Source organism: Camelus bactrianus, chromosome 25, assembly GCF_048773025.1.
Source record: "Camelus bactrianus isolate YW-2024 breed Bactrian camel chromosome 25, ASM4877302v1, whole genome shotgun sequence".
Lineage (NCBI taxonomy): Eukaryota > Metazoa > Chordata > Mammalia > Artiodactyla > Camelidae > Camelus > Camelus bactrianus.
In genome coordinates, this window is record NC_133563.1 from 20,265,914 (window position 1) to 20,273,102 (window position 7,189).

Sequence of the window (7,189 nt, forward strand, 5' to 3'; positions counted from 1 at the left end):
CTGTATAGTGACCACCAAAATATAAAGTCCTTTAAAAAAATGAACTTATTCATCCAAATGGAGTTATACTTTAAAACAGACAGTTCAGAAATAGATATGCTTATAATTATCAGAGAAAGGCAAATCAAAACTACAATGAGGTATCACCTCACTCTGGTCAGAATGGCCATTATTAAAAAGCCCACAAGCAATAAATGCTGGAGAGGGTGTGGAGAAAAGGAAGCCCTCCTACACTGCTGGTGGGGATGTAGTTTGGTTCAGCCACTACGGAAAACAGTATGGAGATTCATTTAAAAACTAAATATCGACTTACCATATGATCCAGCAATCCCACTCCTGGGCATATATCCAGAGGGAACCTTAAGTCAAAAATTTACATGTGCCCCAATGTTCATAGCAGCACTATTTACAACAGACAAGACATGGAAACAACCTAAATGTCCATCAACAGATGACTAGATTAAGAAGTTGTGGTATGTTTATACAACGGAATACAACTCAGCCACAAAAAATGAAATAATGTCATTTGCATCAACATGGATGGGCCTAGAGATTATACAACTAAATGAAGTAAGTCAGACAGAGAAAGAAAAATACCATATTATATTACTTATATGTGGAATCTAAAAAAAAAAAATGACACAAATGAACTTATTTACAAAACAGAAACAGACTCATAGACATAGACAACAAACTTATGGTTACCAAAGGGGAAGGAGATTAGGAGTTTGGAATTAGCAGATACAAACTACTGTATACAAAATAAATAAACAAGGACCTACTGTATAGCACAGGGAACTATACTCAATAGCTTGTAATAACCTATAATGAAAAAGAATATGAAAAAGAATATGTCTATGTATAACTGGATCACTATGCTATATAACAAAAACTAACACAGCCTTGTGTATCAACTGTACTACAATAAAAAAAAAGAAATAGGTATGCTTATCAAGAATAACATGTGTGTTTTCATTTTATAAAGCACTTCCTCACATATTGTCTTACTTAATTCTTACTGTAATCCTGTGGGGTAGTTGTTTTTAGTCTTCATTTTAAAGATGAAGAAAAGGAACCTTTGAGCAAGCAAGTTGTTCACAATTTCACAGGCAATTGCTGCAGAGCTGTGATTAAAACAGGTTCTTACGCTCCAAGACCAGGCTGTCTCACCCATCTTACAGCAAAGTCCTTGTCAATTATAGTATTGTTTATGCTAAAAATATTAGTAGAATTTTGCTCTCAGAATCACCTCTGGAGCCTGTTCATGAATCCTAGGGGAAATAGATACTTCATTATTTTAGAGCTGCAACTTAGTTTTTGATCAATTAAAAAAAAAAAGTGCCCAAATGGATGACCACATCATCAGATTATTCCCCAAATCAAAGCCACTCTCAAATTATGAAGATTTTTCCATGCCAGAGGATGTTTAAAAGAATATAACTCGGTCTTAGCAAAAAAAAAAAAAAAAAAAATTGAAAACTGAAATTCCAGAACTGTTTTAATCAACTCAGGGTGCTTGAAATGAATATATAGCTTCTTATAATGGACACATTTGAGTTGCTTAGAACCCTTTGTTTCTTAAATGAGAATAAATAGGTCCCTGTAGTTTTGCCTGCATTATTGATATTTGCAGTGTAATGTACGACAGAGGCAGGGATAGACAGTGCTCTGGCTAATTGCTCACTTTCTGGATCGGACCACCCTAGGAACTGGAACTTTGAAAAAACAAATTGGCTAGGCCCAACTAATTGAAATATCTCTTCTTAACAATACTTGAAAAAATTTTTTAACCAGACCTTTCAAGAAGAGAGTAGGAGAGGTTAACTAAGAAGGACTGAATCAAGTGACGGAAGTGGGCTGTGAGCCTAAGTTTATATAACTAACTACACTTTCTAAGCAACTTTTACTACAGTGTTCATCTGATTTTAACCCATTCCAGTTTCCCTTTAGGGAATTGACTGTATCCGGATTGTTTTCCTTCTATTCTTGTTCTTTTTTTTCTTTTTATTCATTGTGCGAGATCCATGCTAGTTCAAGAGCTAAAAATATTAAGGTAAAGAATGTGAGGTCTTTGTGTGTGCAGTTACTTGGAGCTGAGCTGTTAAGCTGGGAGAATTCACCCCCTGTAGTCTCTGTAGTTCTAGCTTACATTTTCTGTTTCAGGGTATAACTAGCAAAGCAAAATCAGAAGAGCACACAGTGAGAGCCCTCTTCGGACCCATTCTAGTCTATATTCTGCAAGTAGACCCAATACCAGTGGGCAGAAAAATCAGGTAGGGATTATGTGAAAAATGCAGCTTTCCAGTCCCGTCCGCAGAGCCCCTGCTGCCATGGGTTTAGTTAAGCTCAGGGATTTACATTTTTGTAGGCACTTCCCACACCAGGCAAACGGTCCCTGGGCCACCCTTAAAGAGATACCGAATATAAACTTCTGCTTCCAATGTGTTGAAGGCAGCTTCATTAACTCCCCTGGCTTTTGTCAGGAAAATACTTCCTAGATAAATGCAACCCAAAAGTCCTTTCTCTATCATTCCTGACTTTCTGTGTCACACAACTTACCACCATATCCCAAGTACCAAAACCTGAGATTTTTCTGTGCTACACGCTCTTGCTTTTTATACAAAAATATTTTAGGGAAGTCTGTGATTATTAACACATTTTATGTTAGTTTTAAAGACCTCTAATGGAGAGGTTACTATGATGTTTTCCTTTGCAAACACCTTTGAAAAGTTTATCATTTGTCTACACCTGACCAAAACAGTGGCAAAATTCAACAATTACTCTAAGTCTAGAGATACAGGTAAGCTATTTCTTTTGTGGTTTGATAAAAGCATGTAGATGTAAATCCCAACAGACTAATGAAAATGGTAAGGAAACTGAATTTTAACCACAGGAAAGTTACTGTATATGGCTTCATAAGTTTTAATAAAGATGTCATTCTCATGTACAATATTATTCCTCTTTTATAAAATAAAGGTAATTAGACAATTGATTACTTGGAGGCTTAACCTCAGAAAATTATCCTCCTGGTACTCTGGGCAGCTGAGTGAGAATCTCTTTGGACTTGCCTCTCTCTTTGCTGTTCATTACTAGGGTTAATCAAATCCCAGAACTTCCTCTGACCTCAAACATAACTGACTGAGAAAATTGATAGGCATACAACATTTCTTTGATTTTTCAGGCTGTCAGTGTTTGGTAAAAGCAGGATGCAGAAGACAAAGAAGTCATGAATGAGAGCTACTTGTGGGCCCATCAATCTTGCGCAAGGTTCAGCTAAAGAATTTCTACAGTGTTAAAGACAAGAATGCATAGTTGCCGAAGGTCAAGTGCTTGTTCCAACAAGCTGCCCCTTTGGTGATGCTCTCTCCGCCTCCCATTCTGGAGACATGTCTTTCAGCACCTTGGCCGCCTCTAAAAGGAAAGGCCTCTCAGGCTAAGAATGCTGGGTTGGTGTGGTCTTGTTGCAGGAGTCGTATTTTGGCTGTCTACCTTTTGATTGTGCTAAAAGTAAAAATATGTGAAGGTCCACAAAGAAGAATAAACCCCAAAACGTGCCCCATTCTTTCTATCATTATAATTAAAACCCCAGCACAATGCAGTTTCACATTCTTGTCACCTAGTCTAAAAACTCCCTATGTAATATTCACCATTTAAAGCATTTGCCAAAGATGCAAAGGACATTCCCCTGTGTATGATGATTTGGGCTTCCATCTCAGATGAAACACTCACAAAAAAAAATCTATGGGAAATCTCTGTACTTTCTGTTCAGTTTTTTTCTGTACACCTAAAACTGCTCTAAAAATTAAAATCTGTTAAATTTTTTAAATCTACTACTGGAAGGACACAGTATGAAGATGCTTAACTGTATCTTGAAATTTTACCTAATATGGATTACTTAATTTTATCTGGATAGACATGCTGCTCTTGAATCAAAATTTGCTGGGAAAAAAATCATTGCAAAAACTTGCAGCATTTAAATAATGCAGATCTTCATTGGGTTGAGAAGTACTATAGAAATACATGAATGGAAACAGAAGCAGGGTGGGGAGTTCTGATTTATTTCATTCCCAGACACGTGGAAAGATGTACAATGAGATACTTACGCAGTGTTAAACTGAGAAGGCTGTCAGAAAAGAGAGAGGTCAGTCACGTGATATAATTCCTTTAAGACTACTAGAAATTCTGCCCCCCACAAAAAATCATTTTATGAGTGGTGACCTGGAAAAGTCTGAAGGATCCATATAAAGCACACATAAGTAACAGTAGCAGGAAGCTGGGAGACAATTACCCCTGGAGATACTTTCAGACATGAGTTGAAGCAAAAATAAGTAATATGGTCTTTATTTATTCATTTACCTGCCAAATGTTTACTAAAGACCTGTTGTTTAGGGCTATGGTTTGCTACACATCAGAATCGCCTGAGGAATTTTAAAATTTCGATGGCCAGCTCACATCCATACCAGTTAACTAAGTGCCTGGGAGTGGGAACCAAGCACTAGTATTTTTTTAAGATCATCTGGGAATTCCATTCTGTAGCCAAGGCTGAAGACACTTATCCATTCAAGAAAAGTAAAATGTTCTCGTTTTTCCCTCTGAAGGAACTTGAAACCTAGGCAAGGAGATGAGTCATGTAGACAAGCAAATAGAAAGGAGACTTCAACAACACATGCTTTAAACGCACTATCTCACTTTGAGGTTGGCACCACACTGTCTCATTTCTCCAACCAAGCAGCTCTGGGGCCCCAGGGAGCTCTGCTGAGCACATGTTTGTAGTGAGTGATGCAGGCAGCTTGGGAGCCTCCCTTCCAGACAGAGGCGGGCACACTGGAAAGTTCTCAAAGAAGAGTAACAAAATGGTTACAGGCCCGGGGGGATGGACTTATGGGGAAAGATGAGAAGAAAGAAATATGTAAAAGCTGACTGCGTGACAATTAAAGAGGGGTCGGGATAACAGCCCACTAACACCAAGGAGAGACGTGAATTGCTCTGGATGAGGCAGACGGCGTTAGCTAAGAGTAACAGGATGGTACAGTGAGAGACAATGAAGGCGCAGTCCCAGGGAAACCTTGCTGACTGAGTGAGCTACTGGGCCACGGAGCCGCCTTCCAAGGGAGCGGTAGCAGACACATCGTTTGAGTTCCCATAAAACAAGTTTGAACGAAGACTTAGGAAATAGATTATTAAGAGCAATTCTGTATGACATGGATAGTGGCAGGAGGTGGGGGCAATTGAAGGGAGGAGAGAGCATAACTCAAAGCTTTTTCAACTCTGATGCCAAATGTTACTATTTAAAGTTCAGGTAAAAAAAAAACAAAATCAGAAATTGAGAAGAATCTTTCTCTTTAAATGTCATTACAAATGAGGTTGATCTGTTAGCTCTTATTAATGTATTCATTATATACTCGGAAATTATATTCTGAGCCACATTTTGTGTATGTTTTATGTGATACCTTGTCAGCTTTTTCATTTATTTTATTTTAACACAAATATAGTCACTACAATATGAAAAGCTGCTTCCAGAGCATTTAAGTATAGACATTTTTGCTATAGTTTTAGGACATTCCTAAACGGGGACACCTTGTTCCCTTAAACTAAGGACAGAACACTTTATCTTTTTACGCAGTGCTCCTAAATGTTACCAAATTGAAGCTGCTAATTATAGCTAATATTTTCGGAACACTTTCTATGAGCCAGACAATGTGTTACAATAATTCTTACCCATCATCTAATCTAAATTAATGATCACCACAACTCTATGGGCAGGCACTGAGATTTTTCTGTTTTTCCCACTATTTATATGAAGAAAACAATTTTTAAGGCAGTTAGGTAATATATTCAAGGTCACACAGCTAGTAATGGTGCCACAAGAAATGCCAACCCAACCCTGCATGGCTCCTGAACCCATGCCCTCTCTTGACTATTTTTATGAAGTGCTTTTAAATAACATAAATCTGGAAACCAAATAAAAATTGTCATCTTATAAATCCCCCTTGTAAACCTTACCAGGATAATAATACCTACTTTATAGGGTTATTGTGATGAATAAATAAGATGATTTTTAAAAAAATAATTAGCACAGCCTAGCACATAGTAAGTGCTTAAGATAGTTTAAAAGAAATAAAACAAATTAACACCTAAAACCCACATCATCCATTTTGACACCAATTTCTTCTCATACCTTTTACATAAATCGAGCCATCAGTCTTTTCTCTGCCTTCTAGTCCCTGGGTTTGTAAGACTAGCCTGGTAGCAGGGACTCTGAGAAGTGGTATATAAATAGAAGATATATCCGAGAGGTAGGACTGAAAGGAGTGGTAGATGCACTGAACCTGGGAAGCCAGGGGGGAGAAAAAGGTGCTGTCCACAAGTCTGGCTTTATTTTCGGAGGTAGTGTTTACTGAGATGGTGAAGACTGGGAGGACCAGGTTTGGGATGGATTGGTACTTTGTTTTAGGCAGGTTCATTCTGAAACTCCCTAAGGCATCTAAGTGATGGTGCTGAGTGGCAGCTGGACAGATGAATGTGCATGAAAGGGAGGTCTGGGCAGCAGACCCCAGTGGAGGGGGTTGTGTGTATTAATCATGTTTTCTTATTCTCTGTCTGCTTGATGCTCTGCCATCTGAGGCCTCACTGGCCAGGGAGAGACTGCCCCTCCCAGGGCTGGGAATCCCTACCGGTAGCAAGCGTCCGTGCCCCCCCCCGCCCCCGCCGTGAGCACACCTTTCATCTGCAGACCCACTAATCCAGAGCTCACACCATCAGCTACCTCCGTTATCAGACTTTCAAGCATCGAACCACCATCCTCTGCCCTAATCAACCCACAGTCAGATTCCAGGCAACTAGGGACCACTCCGATAGCCCAGAGCCCACCTCAGTTATTCAAATGACCCAACTAAACCTGCTCAACTTGCTCACCCTGCCTCGCCCACTCCTTCCTGTGAAAAGCACATTCAAGCCGGTGCTTTCCCCTCCACTGTCTCTCCCTCCTGACCAGCCCCGGTGCTTCCCCACTTGATCCTGAGTAACACAACGTGCCTTCTCTCTCAGGAACTAGGAGTCACAAATTAATTTTCCATTGCCATCATCTCCTGATCTATCGGCCTCCCCATATACGTAATAAAAACAAAATCCCAAGTACATTTTAAAATAGGTAGTCATAACAATGGTATTTAAAGCCTCTAGAAGGATG